The sequence below is a fragment of the Anser anser genome (genome assembly GCF_964211835.1).
Source record: "Anser anser genome assembly, chromosome: 2".
NCBI lineage: Eukaryota > Metazoa > Chordata > Aves > Anseriformes > Anatidae > Anser > Anser anser.
Window position 1 is genome coordinate 99,802,231 of NC_139721.1, and position 23,609 is coordinate 99,825,839.

The 23,609-nt window shown below is 38.7% G+C and overlaps 1 protein-coding gene across 17 annotated transcripts in view; it reads left to right on the top strand.

The window, feature by feature from the left end:
* PDE1C (phosphodiesterase 1C) overlaps positions 1–23,609 on the top strand; it is a 388,068-nt gene that overhangs the window by 141,002 nt on the left and 223,457 nt on the right. The window lies entirely within an intron of this gene.

Here is a 23,609-nt window from a genome sequence, read left to right on the forward strand (position 1 = left end):
CAAACCTTTTTAACTTGCCAGTTTGTGGAAAATAGTTTGGTAACTTGGCAGTACCTGCCTGTTATATTCTCATCTGGGATTTGGGGTTTGTTTCCGGGATTAGGCAACTGTGTCTACATTTAGATACCTGGATTAATTAGCTTCATTCTCAGTAGAAATTAGCTACACAATATGTTTGAAATTTGTAGTAGCACTAACAAAATTACCAGATGGCAGAACTGAAAATATCCTATCCCATTTCTAAAACCCAGTTGTCCATTCAGAACTAGCCCACAGGTCCACCTCTCTTTGTGCACTACAGATCTTAGAATACAGAAATCATAGAATACAGAGGTCTAAAATCCAGAGATACTAGAAGACTTTTTACACCTATTTATATACAAAGGTAGACTTGTTTCTTGTAGGCAATAGTTCAGACTTGATAAGGTCAATTGAGTGTTATGGTAAGTTTACTGGGATTTTTTTTTAATGAATGTTGAAAATAAATAATTGTGAGGAATGCCTACCTAAGAGACAGGCCTGGGACACAAGACATACAAGGAAGGATACATGGTAATAGGAACTGCATGGGGAAAAGAGAAAAATAATTGCTTAGGCTCAAGATACTGACATTGAGGACATTGAGTTGAGATGTTTGATTTCAAGCTCCTGTTCTGTCTTTCACAGTGGATATAAGCACCAGACTACTCTGATTTAAAGTCTTGTTGCTGGGAGAAAAAAAAAAAAAGAGAAAAAAAAAAAGAGAAAAAAAAAAAAAGAATAGGCTTCTGAGTCATCTCTGATTTCATTTCCACCTGCTAACTTCCAGGAATGTAAACTGGAGACAGCAACAGTCTGTGAATTCCTGTGTGCTGTGGTGGCTTTATCCTGTGTACCTTTCTGTTGTTGCTTAGAGTCAGTGTGCAAGGGGTTATTTTTTTTCAATTATTTAATTTTGACTACGTAATGCCTATTACATTAAAATTAGTGTAATATCTTCCCAGTGCTACAGAATACATTTTCCCCCTTTTTGTCTCCTTATCATGAAACAGATGAGAAAACATTTAGGATTGCTGAATTGTATCTCATATGAATAAAAAGTGACAGAGAACTGAAAGCATCTCAGAATTTGAGGAAATGATTGCTTCAAGAAGTGTATCAAATCCAAGATGATTATTGGGTACAATACATTTGCAGGAAATATACTTTTTTCATAATGAGAAAAATTGAATCTTACCAAAGTGTCAGCTCATCAGTAAAGTGGCGAAGATGATTTGTACTTTGCTTTTTTACTGCTGTGAAGTACAGTTTGGCTTACTTGACAGATAAGGAAACTGAGGAAAAATAATAAAATCAATTGAAATGAACGTGGCGTTATTTTCCTACCACTTGTGAAATTGTCTGTCTGCACTTGTTTCCTCAGAGATGCTCTTATGACTGAAAAAGGTCATATAGGGAGTTGAAGTCAGAGCTGGGGTTAAAGTTCATGAAGGATGAAAACTGAATAGTTTTTTTTGGGGGGGTTCAGTAATTTGCCCTTAGATGCAGAGTTTGTCAGTTGTAAGCTATTTGCAATTCTGATTTAGATTTTGATAACAATTCAAAATTTGTTTGGACAAATATGTGTGAGGAAAAGCAAGAAGGAAGCCAACATGTCATAAATGTTGATATCATCTAGTTCTACCCCATTGCCTTACCCAGCTCTTCTCTTTTACTCCCCTGATTTCCTTCTGTGTGATCAGATCTGCAGTAAGATGGAGAATGAATCTTCATGCTGGTGAAGGGGGGCACGTTCTTGGGACAGAGCCACCCAGCTTTTGGGCCCTGCTCCAAGGATGTTTCAGTTATTTCTCACAAGTAGAATAACCACAAGGGGAGAAACCACGGGGAAAGGTATTGCAAACAGCACTACAGTGGCAGCTGCTGAAGGCACAAGTGTTCTTTCCAGGTGCTAAGTTTTTTTTTTGTTTGTTTTTGTTTTTTGATGTCCCTCCTGTGGAAGGAGGGAGTACAAATTGAAAACGGGTCTTCTGCATCACGTGAAAAAAAGCAGTCTACCCTGACCCCTCAGCAGCAAGGTTTAAGGCAGAAAAAAAGCATAGTAAATAGCACCCTTTCCTTTTTTGTTTTGCAATCTATGCGTTCATTTCAATTATAAATTCCCCCAATTTGCTTTCCAACTGAGCAAAACTTTAACAACCTTAGACAAGTGATTTTGATCCTAAAAAGAAATAAAAAAGGCGGGGGGGAGAGAAGGACGGGGCAGGAACGGGGAGACAGACAGGGACATAACATGACACCAAAATGGCAACATCATCTGCTTTACCAGCTAATATAATACTGCTTTCTTCTTGAAAGACCTTCTTTATCAGAGTCCTTGTTTTCATTTCTTCCTAACAGTAGATACTCTTGAAAACTACAGGTGTCACCCATGATTTTTTCTTCTTAATATTATTCAAGTTAGAGGATAGACACTTTAGACACTTCTCTCTCTCTCTTTTTTTTTTTTTCTCCAAATTTTACCACTCCAACATAGGAAAAGAATCAAATGTCTCCTGATTCAAATTAAAACTCAGAAAGAAGAGCAATCTCCTCCATGACTGTGGAGGTCTTTTTGCCAGCCCTGGTTTAGATGAGACAGAGGTAACTTGCAGCAATATCTGATTACTGCAGGAAATACAGGTCATCTTATTTAATGATCTGGAGCTGGAGATGTATTGCAGCTTCCATCTGTCACTTGTGATTAGTATAGAGCACTGAACTGGGCTGGAAATGAATTTAGAGTGATATGATCACGGTGAGGGCCAGTCTGGGGGGAAGGACATCCAGGATGAGCGAGCTAACCATAGCTGCTGCTGCCACCCACCATGGTTGCTGTGAATGCAGCGGGACAGCTTTGACAGTTCTTCCTTGACAGGCTGGATTGCACTTCTTGCACTCAAATAGACTTTTACTCCAACTCATGGAAACGAAACGTGAGAGAAAATGGGTGCACTGCATCACATGCTACACTTGGCATGGACCCCGTAGCCTCAGGGCCCTGGAAAACTGTTTCTGAGAGCTCAGTTTTATTTTTTAAACAAGGCTGGGTAACTCAAGTTGATGTATCATTCATGCTGTTCTCCCCTGTTCTGTTTTCCAAACCAGCCTGTTCTGTACTGTGAATTTACACTCCCACCTGGTTCTCTATTTGCAAGATTAGATTCCACAAGATACCTCCTTGGGAAATGGAAGTTAATTGTGCTCCAGGAATCCCGGTAGGAGCTGTGCTATTTTCTGAAACTCTTACTACCCACTGAGCTTTGGATACTTAAAGATATTTAGGCTCTTATTTGCCCCTTCAACCATCTAGTTCTTCTGCCTTGGTACACTGACAAGCTCAAGACTGCCTTTCAGCAGCTGTGCATTAATTGAGGGAGTTGAAGAGTGGCAGGAGAGTGCTGGAGGTCATTCCAGGGACGTTGCCATAGTGGAACTATGTGGAAAATTGGAAATTTGTGGCACTGTAATGAAAGCCTCCTGTACTAGTCATCATTGAAAGTCGGGATTTACTTACTGGGTCATGTTAGGGTTAGGTATATTTTCAGGCTTTTTGGTGTTGTGTTTTTCATGGCTGTCCAGAACTTGTACCGTAAAGGCTTGATGCCAGAGGCCTATTTTTCATGGTAACATTTCAAATTTTAGTAACAATTAAAAGAAGATACTGAACAGGTAGTGATGGCATTTATTTAGCTTGATTCTTGGAAGTTTTTTTGGCCAACTCCTGTGTCTTTTCAGTCCTTGGAGATGTTGAGCAGGCACTAGCAGAACAGCCCTTTCCCTGTCATGCTGAGTATTAAAAGCAACTGAAAAGAAACAGGGAATTTTTGAAAGCTGTAAAAATGTTGCTGCCCTTTAATTCCATTCTGTTTTAGTGCTTCATATTCCTCTTCCATTATTTCTTGTGCTTACAAAGAAAAATTAATTCCAATCTGTAAATCTTCAGTTTTTGTCATGGCCCATCATCTTTCTTAAGAATGAGTCATGAGTATGCCTAATGTAAGCGGGGTCAAAGACAGAGGCTAGAGGCAGAGCTGCTGAGAGACTCTGTCTGTAGACAAACACACATAACCGTGTAGTATTGGAATACTAAATCTTTCCATATATCTTTCTGATACCTGTGATGAGCTGTACCAGAGGCAAAATTTTTACATACACCACTTTTTGCAATGAGTGAAGAAGATGTATCTCAATGTATCTTGTATAATGTAGTTTTTATGCCCACAAGGGTTAAAAATAACTACCTCTAAAAATTTACAAAAGTGGAAATATAGCTCTAGGCTCAGCTCTGAGACTCTTAAACATTTTTGTTTCTGGTATATTCTAAAATGTTTTACTAAGAAAGCTTTGCTAGAAATACAATATTTATCTGTGTTGGGTTTGTAGTAAACTGTAACCCTTTTTTTTTTTTTTTAGGTGCATACACTGTATTATCATTTCCCATAACTTTTTGTCACTTCTATAATAATGTATTTCATCATGTTCCATTCCCTGAACACTAGCTGATGCACTATTCCGGCTAATCGTTTTAGTAAATAGGATGCTCTATTATTCTTTTAATTTTTAATTATTTTTTTTATTGTATTGATTCTTAAGTGTCTTTAAAGTGATTTTTAAATGATTTTAAAGATTTTTATAGCATTGATTTTCTGAGTTTCCAGGAAAAGCTTAGAAATATTTCTATGTAGGTAGGGATTCAATACAGTCATTTACCAAATAACAGGTCTAACTGCTGTATCACAGTCATAATCACAGACCTGCTGGTGTAATCAGCAGCTCTAGATCTAACCTTGTGCCAGAGAGTCACAGATGCTTATGTGGTCAGATTGCATTTCAGTTACAAGCAGCCCTGGGAAAGGGTGAATAGTAATACAGTACAAGGCTACTCAAGCCCTGTATGTGTCTTGGTATTGATTTATAGCTGTGCTGCTTATGTCTGCAACATAAGCTAGCAGTTCTTGATTGCTCTGACTCCCATAAGACCTATTCCTCTGGTTGTATTCTGTACTTGGTCACACTTTCAAAGTGTAATGAAAAAGGGAAAATCCCTGCAATCTAGATGAAGGATGTGTTTTCTTTGTTGTTGTTTGTTTTTCTTTGTTTTGTTGGTTTTGGCTGTTTTTAGCCCTTTCTGGTTCACTACATTGATTTGATTTTCCTTCTGGGAAATCCTTCTGAATTATGGGTTGCCAGTCATGAATTTACACTACCGCTGGGATCTGAATATTTTGGAGGAATTCTTCCATGGTGTGGGTGCTTTGCTGAGACAGGAGGCCTTACCTTCACAGGAGGAGCCAGCCTGCTTCCATGTGAGCTGCTCCGTAGTGAAATTTTTCCTTCTGTGTTTCTTAAAGTGCTGTTTGTGTTCCGTTGCCCTTTGGCCTTTCTCCTCTTTGAACCTGGTGGTCCTCAGTCGCATCAAGTGCTCTATGAAGTTCATCACAAGAGGCTTTTCTCCTGTAAAAGCTCCTGTAAAAAGCTCCTTGAAGGCAGTGCTTGCATTAGCTTGGCAGAACGCACAGGACTACCTGAGCAAGCAACCTGATGATGATGATAACTCTGTACTGGGCTGCGGGGTCCCCACTTTGATAACAGATTGCTTAATGTTAATAATAGCAAAAAGTGAAAAAAAATCTATGCAAGATGAGGAAGATAGCTGCAATCCCTCTGGTACTACAGACACCTGCAGAAATACTGTCTTTCATTTTGCTTTTTCCATTCTAGAGAATAATTGTCAAGGCAGCTGGGTTTGAGTCCTTTTGACTGCTGTCTGGCTACTCATGGTGTAACTAGATAGAGCACAGAGGAGACAAGTCAACTGCTATAAGGAAATCTGACAGAGCAATGCTGGGAGCAGGAGATGAAAAAGCTCGTAATAAACTGCTAGACTTGCTGAGCCATGACACTGATGTAGCACAAGAAACAAAAGAAAATGTTACTGAATTTATGGTTTGAGATTTAGGCTGTGTTTTTAAAGGTGCGTTAGTTTACAATGATAACTGAATTCCTTTCTGAAATGCATGTGGCAGGCAAATGAAGGCAAAATAAGTGGCAATCAGCATTTCTGTTGTCCATATGAATCTAGTTAATAAAGATTGTCACATGCCCCAAGGCACTGGACAGGATCGCAGAAGCCTTTCCAACTCCATTTTACAAATGGGCACGCTGCCCTACTCAAGTGGATGAGAGTTGCTCTCCAGCTCATAGTCTAGTGACCCCTTTTCTAGTCCATCCCCTATGCAGCTCATAGATTAGTCTTGGAGATACAGCATTGCACGACTCTTGATTAACTACAAGCTGCGGACTCCTCAAATCCTCCTGTTCTTTGAGAAAAAAAAATCCTGACCTTCAGGAAAACCAATTGACTTCAGTTTGTACAGTGCTCAGTGCATGATATGTTGTTTCCTTTGCCACTCTGCAGCAGTTATCTTTTAGCACTCAGTATTCATATTTCCTGCTTTTAAAAGGGCAAGTAACATGGATTACGGTCCCCCTACCTTCCACCCCCTCAAAATCTGAGAAGGAAAAAAAAATATTTCCTTGAAATTCAAATAAAGCAGGTTCCGTCATGCAATGTACGTCGAAGTGAGTTACTGTTTCCTGTAGAAACCAAGGGAGAAAGTGTTCATCAGCTTCTTTCTTTGGACTTCTGAGCTCAGCTGCAGAGAATGACTTGATCCGTGTCAAAAAACCTGTCAGGATTTTAGCTGAGTGAAAAGGTGCATGGCATTGGTGTTGATAGGAGATGTCGCCAGCCTCAAGCATGTTTTGCCGAATTACTTGGAAGGTGAGATGAAAGGGGTGGGTGCTGCCTATGGGCAGCCATGATTGTATCCAAGGAAAATAGCTTAGGTGTTTGCTTTGCTCTCTTCTTTGTATCAGCAAGCCACATATGGAAAAAAAAAAAAAAAAGGGAATATCTTATCATGTAGGACCATGTTATCCTAAAGTGTTTAACTTACTTTTAACTTACTTTATTCTGTACTTGCATAGTGGATAGCAGCATGCTGGGCTATCCTTGCTAAAACAAATAGTAATAAAAATGAGCGTTACTGTCAGGGCTGTGTGGGTCAAATTTTTATTCTAAGTGCATTGTCCATTCTTTTTAAGATTTGTCACCAGTTCAATAGAAGCAAACTGTTCTAGAAAGTTGTTCCTGAAATCGGGAAACAGTTAATGGAAAGCTGCACATATATATATATTAATTCTCTGTTCTTCGTTAGCATCTACATGCCCCAGAGAAACACGAGCCCAGTTGCAGTAAGGATTTACATCAGTCATGTACATTTTAACACATTTCATTTTACAGGCTTGTTTAGGTGACCAAGGCTTGTTTATCAGTTATTGGAATGCATTTTTTTCTGCTTATATTATTCTAAGCAGCTCTCTAATTTTGCTTCATTTATCTTTTTAGAACTACAATTCTGATTATGGTGTCAGGAGAAATTAGGTGTATTTTTATTCTGAAAAAAAAAAAGCTTAATTTTTGGATTTTCTGCTGAGAAACAGGATGCATTCTAATAGAATTCTCTATGAAAATGAGTCAAAAGTCATATTCAAGATCACAGAACTTGTGCTCTCAACTTCTGAAATCCCATTTTACTCCTGAAGCAAAGCTGGTTTGACTTCCTATTTGTTCTGAGCATTCTCATGGCTTTACTTTCATCCTTTAATACTAAAATAATGTAATGCCAGTATATCCACTGACAGAATGATGCACCAAAACCAAGAAGAGGCCCTGCACCCTATTTTTAGTAATGAACTGGAATACTAAATAATATCAATCTGGCTTTGTGGACTTGAGCCACTTTTTTTTTTTTTCTGAAGAATCTACCCTTCTACAAGGTAAGAGTTGAGCCCTTTTCACAGAAAATCCATTTTGTTTATTATTCTAGTCATTAAGGAAACTCACCAGTGAGTAATTCATCCTTTTTAATGGAATATTTCCTAACTTTTTTTTTTCTTTTTCTTTTTCTTTTTTTTTTTTTTTCCCCCAAGTATCATTTTCTGGTAGCTGTCGCTTCAAATTTGGCAAATAGAATAGTAAGCATTGTGAAAATAGCTATTGTAGTTAGCTGAAACCCAGGACTTGCTGCTAGCTGAGTTTAAATACTTAGCTTTTATTCTGCTTCTCCTGGATTTTCTTTCCTTTCTTCTTATTGTAATAAAATTCCAAATTTTCATATCTGTAACACTTTCTTTTGTCTTTTCACTATAAAATAAAAATATTCAGGGTGGTTTGTCTGTTTTGTGAAAACATCTGATAGCCCTGATATTTCAAATATAAAATTAATACCCTATACTTTCATCTGTATGCATGCATGCAGATCTACACTCACAGTTTAATGTTGGAATGAAAAGGTAAGAGGGGAACGGGATGGTGAAGTATCCTTAAAACAAAGAAGTCTTTGTTGTAAACACTTGCAAAGAGGGTGCAGAAAGCTCTTTTCTCTGACACCACTTAAGTTTGTCCACCAAGCAAAAGGAGAGACATTTTGCGCATGTTCCCAGCTTACTGATAAAAGCCCTTAGAAAACAATTTTGCTTTATAGATATAAATGCTCCAAAGTTACGGATGACCTAACTCCCTGGAAGCAAGTAGGACAAGTTATAGCACTGCTGCCTTTTGGGGCTCTGTGGACAAGGACAGAGGCTTGTAGAAGATGGAATCCGAACCAATTTCTTTAACGCGAAGATGTAGGCATGGGAGACTTTTGACTGCATGGGATTGTTTGTCAGTGCTGACTCTTTCCTGTCTAGCTGGTTACCATTAATAGTGTTACAGAGCTTGTCGTGCTTTCTACTCTGAGCATGCTTCAGTAACAAAACTTTAAGTCTTCTTTCCATCCAATGAAGGACAGGAGAAGGTGGGTATTGACAAACCTTTGTCTAAAAGGAGAGCAGAAGAGCTGTGAGGGCCAGGGGACAAGGCATCATGTGCAGTGATACGGAATCTGACTGCTGAGGCCAGCGTGATCTTCCAACATCCTTCATAACAGAGCCAAGTATTTAGCAACAATTGTTTTCCAAGCTGAATTCTATTTTTTTTTAACATATAAAATAAATGGAGATTTTTATCTGCATAATAGGCAGCATGTTCATTTTAATTAATTAATGTGGACCAGATCCTCAGAAAATGGAAAATGGTGTAGTTACATTTCCGTATGTGGCCAGATTTTCAATTTTATTTCCTCCATTGGACCTTCTAGCACACAATTTATTTCAATTTTGCTTTATTTGAAGAAACTGGTTTTCAGCTTTAAAAAGACAAATGTGTAAATCTGCAACTTTAATTCATGTTCAAGTTATAAGTATGCAGATTCATACTTTTTATTAAAAAATAAAAATTGGAGTCATGAGAGCATAAAATGACATATCAATTAATTCAAAAGTTCTGCAATGGGAGGAATCTGAGACAGACAACTCAGCCTCAAAGAGCATCATCTGTCAGCAGGCGGATAAAAACGAAGACAAGACTGTGCAGAGATCTAAAGGTAGTTGTACTGTTGGAGTGTCAGTGTCTCAGCAAAATGAAAACATAAATATGTTCAGCTAACCAGACTCTTGATACTTGGCAAGACTCAAAGTGAAAGGTTTTAACCAAAGGGGGGGTACCCTTTGCCCCGTTTTCTGCAACACTCCACTGTTTTTTACTGAACTCAGCACTCTGTAGGCCAGCAAACATTTAGAAATCTACTCATGTTGAGTCTCGCAGTGCTTTTTGTGAACAGGTTTTATTTCTTGAACTTCTAATATTGATAATTCCAGATGGTTTTAGAAGCAAACATTTACTCCTTTCTTTATTTTCAAATCTGACATTTTTTTTCCTGAAAAATTTTAACCAGACTCTTCTGTGGAGGAAGCAGATATCTGTTCAAGACTGAATAGTAGTATGGAATTGCATTACTGTGTTGAATATTACAGTAAAGTATATTATTGAGGACAGGGTAAGTAAAACAAAAAAACCGTTTTGTATTTATTTGTTGTTCTACTGTACCTCTGCAAAGAGGCCTGAGTCCCCTCCCCACACAAAGTAAACAGGAATTTCCCTGCTGAGTTTAATGGAAACAGGATCCTGCTCCATTTTTGTACCATTTTGTCTAACACCTGAATTGCCCACAATTTGTATGGTTTTGATAGTATATTAACTTACAGCTCCACAGAGAAACTACTTTTTTGTTATTGATTTTCTTTCAAAATCCATCTTGTTTTCTCAGCTGATTTCACTGAAATTAGGAACAGAACTGAGTTTGCATCTAGATGTGCCATGAGGAAGTGCATGAGTGAGTGCGCTTTATACGGTTGTCTTTGGCGGGAGCAGCAGTAGCTGGACAGGAAACAAAGGCTGTAAATTAAAGAGGCAAAGGAGAGAGGCTTCAATCAGAAACCATCTCAGCCTAGAAAAATGGTTTGAAGGAGCCTAGCACATGCTTACATGTAAAGTTTATTGAAAAAAAAAAAATAAAAAAAAATGATGCTGTACCGACTGAGGTACAGCATTCAAGGGCTGGAGCATTTGGTCTATAAGGACAGATTAAAAGGCAATGACTCTTCAGTTTGGAGAGCAGAAAGTTGTGAGAAGATATAAACAAGGTGTACTGATATAAAGGGGATTAGACATATTCTTGAACAACAGGTCCATAAAGAGGAATGGAAGGAAAAGGGCAGAGTTTTAGTCTTTACATCTTGAACACAACCATGTGGCTGCTGGTGAAGGAAATATCAAGTTGTGTTCTTCCTAAATGGAATCTCTCACTGCAGCTGGTTGATATTGCTTTTTTTTTTTTTTTTTTGAGATGGGCCATTCATCTGGCCAAGAAGAGGCGAACTCAGTATTTTCATATTTGTGAAGCAGAGATGGAAACAATCTTCTAAATCCCAATTTTTCTGTAAATAAGCATCCTCTAAAACTAAGGATAGAGTCTGAAAAATGTAAATGAAAGTAGATTTAGATGCCTCATATTATTTTGCTTCGTAAGAGTGAATGCCTGGGGGCACAATTAGTACAGACCCCCCAACGGGCTGTGACTCACCAAGAGCTCTACCCACACAGATTATGTTGGACTGAAGTGCTATGTTACCCTCTGACAAGCTATACAGTATCCTGAGGTTCACACGTTGTGAGTGGATGCTCTGACTGCTAAGTTGTTGGATAAAAGGCAGGGAGACCAGGATAATGATACCACTGTCCCTACAAAACCTGGTTTACCATACAAAAGCATTTAGTGAATTTAGTCCCATGTGTTCCCAAGATTAGGGTGATAATAAGGAAATATTTTGGCAGGCATATCATTCAGTCAAAATCTTTAACTTTGGGGAATTCTTAATATGTATGACTTATCTCACTGGAAAAATGGGAAGGAAATACATTTATTCACAACGTGAATAAAGCCACAGGCTCAGAGATTTGGATTCAGATTAATCTTCAGTTAGCTTGTCCTTCCTCTCAAGGGAAGAAGCTGGGTAGCTCAAGTGAAAATTCAGTCCACCTCAAAGTCTTCTACTGCTGACTATCCAGGCAGCATAGCATGATTAAATCCTAACTGGCACTGCAGTACCTAAAGTCAGCTGGGATTAATTCAAGTGTTTTCCCATTTTCCAGATTCTTTCTGTTGGTAAAAGTTGCTGGACTTCCCCCACCACACACACACACTGGAAGTACTTGAATTGCACTCACTCTTTGGCTATGATTGCTGCACATTTAAAGAGATCATTTAAGATTAATCTTGTTTTAGTCTCATTTTTGTAATGTGTGGTGAAGTAGGGAATTATGTTCTCTCTCTCTTTTTTTTTTTCTTTTTTTTTTTTTTTTCCCCACAGAAATTCTCCAGTTTATGATTTCTATTGATTTATTGGTGTGAGAATCTGGCATGTACTGCTAACTGCCATGTCCTAAGGGTGCATATTCTCCATTTAATGCACACATACAACCCTACTTCAAAATGTGAAATTTTAAAGACAGATAAAAGGTATTCTTGTTTCTCTTCTTTATTTTTTTGAGGCCTGATGCATGCTGTTACTTATGTTATACAGATAAAAGAATCCACAGTTGATATGCTGGATTGAAAGCATTCTTGTTAGCTGGGTTCCCTTTAAATAAGATGGCAACAGTGTTCAGGGAGAAGTAAATTCTCTAACTACATGGAAGCTCACATGGATAGGAGCTCTTTCCTCTTCTACTTTAAGAGTATAATAAAATGATAGCATTTTAACAGTAGCAAAACCCAATGAAGATGGGAACTTCTAGATCATCTTAGTTCTGCTGGACCTACAGAGTTGCAGAGGACCCTGATACTCTTCAAGGACCCATGAATATTATATTGAGGGAGGTTCTTTACTTAGTGCATAATAGTAGTCTCTCTGAAGGTATCCATATGAAGGTAGTGCCAGACTGTTTTGTATTTTACATTTTGGTGTATCTCTGCAATGTCGATAAGTATGTTTTCTTTTGCCACAAAAAAAAAAAAAAGCCAGTCTCTTAACATTATATTCATCAGTAACTGCCCAGGCAATGATTCTTCACCAACTTTAAGGTTCATTATTTGTCTTCATATTGTTCACTATACATGAAATGAACCTCTGGTTGATGAGGACCATGCAGTACCTGCAGGTACCAAAGCCCTGGAGGATTCTGGACAGAATTCTGTGCTGTTATTATGAGATGAGTGACTCACTCCTAAATACTGTGCTTCTGCCACCTTGTTAACAATGCTGGTTGGACATGCAGAATATAAGGTGTTTCATTTATTTAATTATTTTTATAATGTGCACCATCCTCTTGTAGAAAAACAGAACTTGTATTTGGCTGTAGTGAGAGGTAGGATGGTAGCACTGAAATGCAAGCATCTGGAAACATTTTTTCCTATGAACTGCCGTTGCCAGAGCTTATGTCTGTTGCTTGCAAAGCACATTAACAAATGGGTGTCACAGGTGGTAATGGTAGAATAAATAGATGTGAAGTAGGAAATATGATTTGTGACATTATTGAGAGCTGACAGGTCCTGCTGGACAGAGCAATGCAGAGCAATGCTCACAATTCTTTTCAAATGAAAGCATAAAAGACTTATTCTTTCATTTATTTATGATACTGTTGAGCATATTACCAGTAAAAACATTTCTTCCTGAATATAATTTGCCTATGAAGAATTGTTTTCTATCTATAGATCACATCTCCATTCCCCACTATAGCTCTGCCTCCAAATACTGCTTGATGTCAAAATCATTATATAGATTATTGTTGTAATAGTTTCATTTGAGATATTATACAGTGCAAATATATGTATCAGTGGATAGCTTGTGATATGTGGAGAACATTGTCACCCTAAAGGAAAGAAATCCACATATTTCTGAATTTAAAAGTCTGCTGTGTTGCTCTTCACCATCTCTGCTCACTGTAGATCCTTTCATCTTTTCATGCTTGGACCATTCCAGCTCCTTTCTCTGGAAATATCCCTGATATCTCCAAGATCCAGCTGTTCATACTCTGGGACTGTTTGTAGCAACATTACTGTATCATCAATTTTTAAAATTTATTCTGTCTTATGCACTTCAAGGTTGATTGTAAATTTTCCTGCATCAAATTAATATGATTTATCATTTTCTGTATACTTACCTAAATCCAGTTTCTGTTCCTCTTTGTGATGATGTTGGTGCTGATTATCAATATTTTTTGTATTTAAAGCACTGTCTCTAATATCTTAATAGTCTAAGAGCCTTGTCTTCTGAAGCTGCATGATTTCTGCTTCTCCCTAATTGCAGTCCTTGCTGGTGGTGGGGCCACCACCAATATCACCCCAACAATGGCTCTTCAAACTCTAGGCTTGACACGATGTCAGAACTACCAAGGGTGAAGGCATGTCTTGTGTCATTCACTGAGCTACCCAATGTGAACTTGCGCAATTTGTTCTGCACCAGCTGCTCTTGACGTGCATCTGCCTCAACACCTTGCAGCTCTTCACTTATCTGGCAGTAAGGAGGGGACAGGCTGGGGGGAGTTTAGGCTTTGCCTTCCCATCCATCCCTTTTCACTACCCCCTCTGTGGGGATGTTCCTTGGCCTCTGATCCTTCACCTGGGGCTGTGTGAGAGGGGGCAAGGACATGGAAGGGGCTCTTGGTGCCTCTCTGCCTTCGGGAGCTGCAGTCCCAATGGAGGGGCTGCTTCCCTCCTCTCCAGCAAGACCAGCCCAGCCCCTACCCATAGCTTGTAAAGCCTCGGTGAGTCCTTTCCAGATTTTTGGTAACAGCATATATGGTTGGCACTGAGATACCTGTTTTGACAGAAGAGTGTTAGAGGCAAGTATTATTGCTCATCGCAGGTCTTTGTCCATTTGCCAGAACAAGCATTAGAATGGATTGGGGATTTCATCTAATATTCATTCTCTCTTTCTCTCTCTCTCTTTTTTTTTTTTTTAAGAGAGAGATAAAGAAAATACTAGTAATGCTACAGACAAAGTGATGGTGACTTGCTAATTTATTTGTTTTCCATTTTTGTCTCAGAATTTTTCAGTGCTTTTTTTCTGACCATGTTGATATTCTTCTGCATTTGTCTAAGAAGCCACAGTGCCTTAAGGGATTCAGGTTGCTCCTTTCCTCTGTGCTTTCCTGATGCCAAGTTCTGTGATTGGACTACTTATTCCCCTGATGCAGTATATCAGTGTCGGTCAATGTAAGAGTGGATTTTAGTGTCCCAGTATTCTGATCTGTTCAGCTACTTGAAATACTTGAATTAATGATATAGGCATGACGAAAGATAGTAGTAAATGTTGTTATGAGGGTCACGGGCAATATTTGAAATAAATATATAGATTAAATCGATAAGGCATAACTTCACCCTCTAACATCGCTCTGTCATTTCGCTTGATGGCAGTGTGTTTTCACCTGGAATTGTAACCTGTGTTTGAGGTTTATAAATTTTGCAACATTTTTACTTGAAGCAAAAGTTAGAAACGTTTAGAGGACAACTCTGAATTTCCACTACTGCACGCACTTTCTCTACATTTTGCCTTGGAATTAAATTGACATAGAGAAATCTTTTTGGTAAGTCTCACCACTGAATTTAGGAAAGTCCTAACACTTAGCTCATATATTAGATCATGTGAGAACTGTAAAAATCCATGGAATAGGAGACTGTTAGTATGGTTACCAGTGTGAATGGCAGCTTTCATTTTGCTGAGGTCTTCAGATGGGTCCTTCCAGGTGAAAAAATTTCCATTTCGACTTCATTTCTGAAGGTGGCCTTTAAAGGTTGCTATGCTTGACTGAGGTATGGGGTCTTCCTTAAAATAAAAAGAGGATCCTCTAGGACTGTATGTCTGATGTGATCTTGAAAACCAAAGACTTGGTGATTGCTTTCATATCCTTTTGTTTTCAGCAATATGCTGTTTCAAATGGCTGTTTTTTGACCAAAACCACATAGTGATACTCTGCTTGAAAGCACTGTGGTCAGATGGGACAACATGAAATTATTTGTGGTAACTGAAAAGGAATGCTTAAAACTACCTGTTTACATTTTCGTGTTTGCTGCAGGACAGTAAACGACAACTAGCAGCTGCTATCCTTTTTCACTAAAGGAACCCCTGATATTTATGATATGTTTTTAACATCCTAATAATGAAGTTAATCTCCTTAATGCAACTTTTCTTATGTCAGCAAATTTTGTATTTCACCTGTCCTAAAGTCTAATGGCATCTAATTAATCAAAATTTTAGAGGTCTGCTTCTTGCTGAACTTTCAGTTGGGTGATTTTAATTTCCCTTATTAAAGCTTGTGTGCATGGTCCACTCTAGTGCTGTTTTTCATTAATTTGTTTAAAGTATATATCTATTCTAGACATAAACTATTGCTCAAGGGCATACAAATGCAAGATGAGTTTGAGTTCTACATCCTACCAGATGTAGAAGTGTATGAGTATCTTGACTTACTTGACTGCTGCCACTTAAGTAAAAGAGTAGGTTAGTGAGGGTATGGACACAGTTTTTTTCTCAGCCAAAGTTTGTTGCTTATCTGCAAGGCACAGGGTATTTTTCAATGTGTGTAGAAGCTCACATCATGAAATTGCTGTTGCAAACTGCTAAAGTGGAAAAAAAAAAAAAAAGCCAAATGCTCATGTCATAAACAGCTTGATAGACCCAGACTAGCTGTTGCTATCCTCAAAACTCCGGTTTTGTTTCAATCAACCTTTAAACATATTTTTACTAGTATCAAGTCACCCCGATAGGGTATTATATGCCATTGTTCCTCAGCAAACAGTTTGTGGCCTTCTCAGAACGGCTTCGTGCCCCTCCTGTAAGGTATCACAAGGGTGATGGCCAGGTACATTTCTGCACTGGTAGTTTTGCTAAGAAGGGTGATGGCCAGGTACATTTCTGCACTGATAGTTTTGCTAAGGGAATCACACCTTGAAAATGACTTTAACTAATTTCTTCTTCAATAGAAAAATAAAATAAACTTATATTTTAAGAGGTTTTGTTCACATATCCCCATGTTTGCTTTTCGGGCTGAATTTTACATCTAGTTTTATCTTTTATTTCCATTGTTAATAATTTGTTAATCCCTTACTAGTCTCCATTCATCATTTTTTCTGTTGTTCCTGCTTGCTGTTGGGTTATCTTCATTATCATTTATTTAAAATGTGCATAGGAATTGCAGATGTACCAAAAGACATTTGAAGTTTTATTATGTTACCTCATTTGATGTCATATACATTGAATATAGATGTGATTCTCCTGGTAGTTTGTGCGCAGCAGTGATTATTTTAGTACTGTGGTGATATGGGTGATTTTCTAAATATATTTCTATTTTATTTGGGTCAGATTAAGAATTCTTTAATTGCTTTTCCTGTGCCTTTCTAAGTTCCTGAGAAAAGTAATGTTTTATAATTTAATTCTTCAGGGCTCTGTGTGGTACAGATAGGGACAAAATACTCAAGAGAAGCTGGTACTAAGAGAACAGGTACAGTCTACGCATCCTGCCAGAGATGCAGGCATGGGACTTCTTCCAATCAAATCCCAAAGCCTGGTCTTCCAGCCTTGGTGATGATTCATTCCGTTTTCCTGAAATGGAAATATATATATATATATATATATTTTTTTTTTTTTTTTTGCTGGGGGTTGTGGTTGACAGCAAGTTGAATATGAGACAGCAGTGTGCCCTGGCAGCCAGGAGGGCCAACCATATCCTGGGATGCATCAAGCACGGCATCGCTAGTCGGTCGAGGGAAGGGATTGTCCCGCTCTACTCTGCGCTGGTGCGGCCTCACCTCGAGTACTGTGTGCAGTTCTGGGCACCACAGTACAAAAAGGACATTAAACTGTTGGAGAGTGTCCAGAGGAGGGCGACGAAGATGGTGAAGGGCCTAGAGGGGAAGATGTATGAGGAGCGGCTGAGGTCACTTGGCCTGTTCAGCCTGGAAAAGAGGAGGTGGGGTGGGGGTGGAGGGAGTGGAGGGGCAGGCGCCAACCTATTCTCTTCAGTGACCAGTGATAGGGCCAGAGGGAATGGTGTCAAGCTGAGGCACAGGAGGTTTAGGCTGGACATCAGGAAGAGGTTCTTCACCGAGAGGGTGGTCGCACACTGGAACAGGCTCCCCAGGGAAGCAGTCACTGCACCAAGCCTGTCTGAATTTAAGAAGCGTTTAGACTGTGCACTTAGTCGCATGGTCTAAAATTTTGGGTAGACCTGTGTGGTGCCAGGATTTGGACTTGATGATCCTTATGGGTCCCTTCCAACTCAGGATATTCTATGATTCTGTGATTCTATGATTAAGGAAGCACACCATATCTGGCAAGCTTGGGTTCAGAGGGGCCACTATTCCAGTTAAAACATGGTCAGTATTCACATTGGTTTTAACTGGTATTGCTGAGTGACTCTGAATACAGTTTCCACAGGGTACTGTGGTATCTTTGGAGTAAAAAGTTGCAATAGTTTCTGAGCAAACTTGTCTGTTTGGATTGTGTAGGGAACTCAAGTATGTGTTTATTTGTCTGATATCAGGAGGAATCTCACTATAAACTGAGCCAACATATACATTTCCAACTATCAGCTACAGGCATTTGGAAATGAAACCCACACTGTGGACATTTAGCTGATTTAAGCTTGATGGCTAACTCCGGAGTGCTCAGTGAGTAAGTGTTTCCAGAGAAAGAATTTTTGATCAAGTTGATGGCTGGTGCCATGTGTCCTTCTATGAAACAGCCAACTCACTGTCCTTGCTCCTGGGTGGTAAACAAGTTTGCGTACCTGCTTCAAATAGATTTCTGGGAGCTAGAAACTTGTTTACATGCAAGCTTTCTTTTCCTCTGTGCTCCTAGATATTATTGTCAGATTTTTCAATATATAATTATAGACTTTGTCATCCTGTTAAAGTAAGACTTCCTGGAGCATTACAAGTTTTCGTCAGAGAGAATTAGGAGAGCAGATGAGAGTGAAAACTGGGGAAACAGCACTTCTGATCTGCTTCTACAGAGTTCATTTGAAAAATCAGCTTGTGCAATACAATTTCTCAGCTCTAGTTCGGAACAAATTAAAAACACTGTAGAAGGGGTTCTCAGCTACGGTGCTGTAAACAAGGCTTTAATAGACTAAGGTGTGGCTTATTCCATTAAAGGGCTTAGGTTATGGTATTAGTCTTAGGTTATGTTCCAACTGGAGCAGCAAGTAAAATGTCCAGGGTGCCTTGTTGGTCAAATTATTATTTTGAACTCCAAGAGCCTTTGCTTTGCTGCTGTTGAATTTTCAGACCTGTCAGCAGCATTCCTTTTGAAAAACAAGCAAACAGTAGACCTGAAGTACTTTGGGGTGAAATTTAAATCTCTCTTTAGCAAAAGAGACGTAAGGCAGTCTGGTATACTAGAATGGGAGGTTTGTATGCTTTTATCTTCAAAACTTGCCTCTGGAGGGTTGCCCTAGGGAGAGGGGGATGCTTCTTCCCTTTTTCCCGAGGAGCAGGACCTCTGCAGGTTCTTGCCTTTGAACCTCAGGAGCATCACGACGCGCTCTCGCTCTGTCTCCTTTTGAGGCAAGAATAGTGGCAAAGATCTTCCCTGTTGCAAGCCACCTGCTGAGGCTGTTAGTTATGGGAGTCAGCTGAACCCCCATGCTGTAAACAAAATGTTCAGTTGTGGTGGTGGTGGAATTAACCCAGCAGAAGAGTTAAAGCTGCAGTTTGACCAAGCAGCTGTGGCTTTTCCTGGCCCTGTGCTGAAGTTCTTCAGAAGGTGTAAAGCAATAGGTCTTTTGAGTTCACGTTCAAATGGGTGTTGCTTTTATTGCTCTCCAATACAAATAAAAAAATTGAATCCTTCAAGAGCTGTCTTACATCCTGAGGTATCTATCTTAGGAGTGGAGCAAAGGGTAAACAAAATATTAAGTTAAATTTTGCTGTTTTATTTTGCAATAACATAATCATGTAATTAAAATCAGAGGGTTTTTACAGCTTACAAAACTGGTCTCCTGGTGACAATTTCAAGATTTGGTTTGTAGCACCCATTAGTACACAGACAAAGCACCTATTTGGCCCCATATGATGAAACCACCAGCCCAATCCTGCAAATGCAAATACCCACTTTGATACGAATCTTCCACTGGCATGTGAAAATGCAGTGTAATATATACTGGGAAATCAAACCTATGAATTTTGGCATTTAAAACTTAGCTAAGATATGGTACATTAAACTTCTTGAACAAGTCACTGGAATATTTGCAAATAAAAGGAAAAATTATTCATTCTCCCATGTTTCTGCAGGAACTAGGAGTTTTTTTTTGGTGGGAGGTGTGGTGTGTCCTACAATTTATTACTTTAGGTTCACAAAGTGCTTTGTGCTCCTCTTCTTTCTTTCCCTCTTCCCATTCCTCTCTTTAAGCCATAACTTTTGATGTCTACAATTTACTCAGACACTAATCTCAGAGGAAATCAGAGAAGTAAATAAGTAAATATCAATTCTAATAATTATTTGTACACTGTTCTCTACTAGATTGTGTACTCTACTTCCAACTGAAAACAGAAAAAGCTTTTCCCTTATTCTGTTCCTCTTAGCACACTTGCAAGATGAAATGTTGTGGCAAAATGTTGTTTCTCAGCTCTGATTAAAAGCATGAGTCACAATTTGTCAGGTCGTGTGGGTTAGAATTGCTCAGACTCTTTTGCTACATCCATTTCGGGACATATTATAATGGAGTGTGTGGCTGTGGGAATGAAGTCAGAGACGGTGAGAAGAGGGAATTTCTTCCTTCTGGCCAAATGTGAACAAAAAAATTACATCTAGGAGCCTTTGGATATCTATAAATCAGTGCCATGAAGAGTCACTAGAAAGGTACAGCTTTGAAATGACTGGCAACTGACACTAAATGGGTATCTGAACCAGTTCATGGGTTTGCAATACATTCATTGTGCTTTGAGCAGATTAAGGCAATTTAATTATGAATTAAGGTTTTAAATACTGCAGAGAATTTGTTCAGCACTTATGTATAGACTGAGATTTCATGCAGCATGAAATTAGGCTGCATTCAGTTGCTGCCAAGTTCCATGGGGAGGTTATTAATATTTTGTTTTTTTGCAGTAGATGCTCTACAGACACACAAATCTAAGCACTGTATATCTGTTTAAAAAAAAAAAAAAAAGGGCCCCATATCACACATACTCAGAGGCTGTAGTTCCCTTAAAGCAGGATATTTATCACTTATTATTAAAATGTAACATTTGCACAGTCCATATGTAATATGTTCCCAATACCCTATTCAGAAACACATTTAACTAAACATATATATCAACAAGATGACCATTTGTGCAAAATATGGGAAAATGGTACTGCTTTATACAGATGGAAACAGAAGTGCCTAATGGTAGAGGGAACAATAATGAAAATGGGATGTTTCATAGAAAAGAAATGTCATTTCAAACTTTCCTCCTTACTGCTATCATATAATGTGTGTCTGAGTGTATGTGTGGAAATAAAAGTAAATCATTATTGTAAGTCTATTTCAGACCTTGTACTTTTATAGACCTTATCTGCTCTGGTTGCGAAGCTGAGCAATTTAATATGAAAAGATAGGAATATTACTGAAAAGTCCATGGGGAAATTTAAGACCTCTGTGTGCAGTGCAGGGTCTGCATGGTGCAGTATAAAAATGGAAATAATCACATAGCTGAATTTTTCTCAAATTGTTGTCAGGTGATGGAGTTGGTTATGGCTGCCTGTGCACTCTTTAAACTGGCTTTTTTAACTTTTAGTCCTTGTCTGTTTTACTTTAACATTCTTTTATCTCATGCTTGTGCTCACACACAGGTGCACACACATAATTTTAACTTCTGTGCAGATGGTCACAACTGACGTATAGAAAAATGATAATTTGAGACTGGATAAACATCTAAAGCCATGGGAATCTAAAAGCAATAATAATCCTTTTAGGAATGCTCAGGACTGAGTTATTACAGTGGCAGATGCTCCATACATATAAATCAAATATTTACTGAAGAGGGAACTGATTGCTGCTGAGCATATATTTTAAAAATCAAGATAGCAGGTGAGAAGGAAAGGCATTAAAGCATGAATGAAGCTAGCAGATACTTCTTTGATCTGCGCAAGTCTTTTTAGGATCCAATTTGATGGATTTATGATGCTGTATTGTATTTATCTGAAGGAAAGGCATATAACCTACTACTCTGGCACAGACTGATCTGTTCCTAAAGGACAATTGCATAAAAGCTTCTTGATTTCATACTGATGTAATTGTAGTCTTCTTTATTATTAAAATGCCTCTCCAAGGCAACTATTTTATGCTGTGGCATGTAAAATACACTGTTTAAATACCTCTTGAGTGTGACCTAGATAAGAAATTTCACAAGCCACATTTGGAAAGTTCCAAAATCATTTTTTATTGGAGACGTAGCGGTTGTATTTGAGGACCCTTCAAAACATAGCTCACCATTTTTTCCCTCTGTTCCATTTTGCCCCTTCTTGTTTCCTTGAAGACAGAATTCTGTGAGCACGTGAAAGTACACCCGTTTTCGTATACTGGCCAATGTCATGAATCCAAAGCTGAGATGCTTGGAGAGGACGTTTGTGATTGCCAGAAGTTTTTGTGTAGGATTTGGCTGAAAGGTTTCTACACATTTTCCATCGCTTTGGAGATGCGGGTGAACAGTGACACAGACACTGCAGGTGAGCAAAAAAGATTGAGCCCAGGCCTGTAAAGTACTGTAAAGTGCCTGAGCAGTACTTTTCATCAAATCAAAACTTTACCAACCGCTTCTGAGAAGGAGTTGAGTGGTGGTGGTTCCCTTAGGGATGGTTTGCTCCCTCATCCTTCCCAGGCACCAGTCAAATGCCATACGTGGGAACTGTTAGGGCAGTCATTTCACCAGCCTCCTGCAATATTGCTGTCTATCAGTACTTCAGTTTATTCTTAAATCCATCACTAGTGGCCAACATTGTGGTGCTGTGCAGTGGAAATGGAGAAACAGATGAGTGTGACCAAGATGTTGCTGAAGTCTGATCAGTGGATCTAATTTAAATGAGAATTGAAGGAATTAACTTAAATGAGGGTTAAATCTTCCAGTGCAGAATTTCTCTTGACAGAGTTTTAGCTATTGATAACTTCTGGTGTCACCAATGAAATGCGGTAAGGCAGTGGTGAACATTACAGGTAAAATGTTGCTTGTAAACTTTCTGATTTTTTAGTAGGGCTTTGGAAAGTCGATTTGAAAAACAGTCCTTGTAGATGCAGGAGGAACATCATGATTTTTAGCTAAAATACTGTACACCTTAAAACATGCATTGAAGATCTAGCAATGTAAGGATTAGATCTTCAGGTCAGTGGGTGTCTTTTTGGAATGTGGACTGCAACATTAGAAGGGTGGTTAACAAAAGGCAAAAGGGAGACTGTAAATCTTTTACTAACAAAAAAGGTTGTTATTTTTTTCCCCTCAGTGAATTGTAATTTGCAGTGTTCAGGGTTTCATTAGTACTCATGTTCTTTGCAGTATCTATGTTAGCTGGTCTCTTTTGAAGGTACTTTTCTTTATAACATGATGATGAAAACAAGGAGCAGCAGTACCAACCTGTGTGTAATCTCCCTGAATACATGCAGACAATCAAATCTATTGGCAGATTCTTCCTGAAAGGGTACATGACTGTGAAACCTTCTGGAGAAAGGAGCAGCCATCCTGTCTTTTTCCTGCAGTCAAGGATAATTTAGTTTCACATCAAATAGAGAGGAACCCAGAGAGGGTATGAATTGCCTTTAAACTTTCTGCCCTTTGTGTCCTGAGGTGTTGACACCAGTTAACTGCCTGGGAATGTGGGCCACCTCGAACCTCCTTTGCGTCAAACTATTCTTCAATATTGCTTCCTTGTTATTGCATACCTCTTCATTCGGGCAGTCTGTGGAGGCTATTTGTCTGCAGAGCTACACCCATATATAGAAGTTCTTAACTTGCTAATGATATTTTTCTTTAAATCTTTTTTTTTTTTTTAATTTATAAATATTATTTGCTTTAAGCATGTTAAGGATCAATCATGGCAGTAGCTTCAGAGGAGGGGAACATTTCAGTCCAGTGAGGTGCCTAAATCTACCTGCAGGCTGACAAAACTGT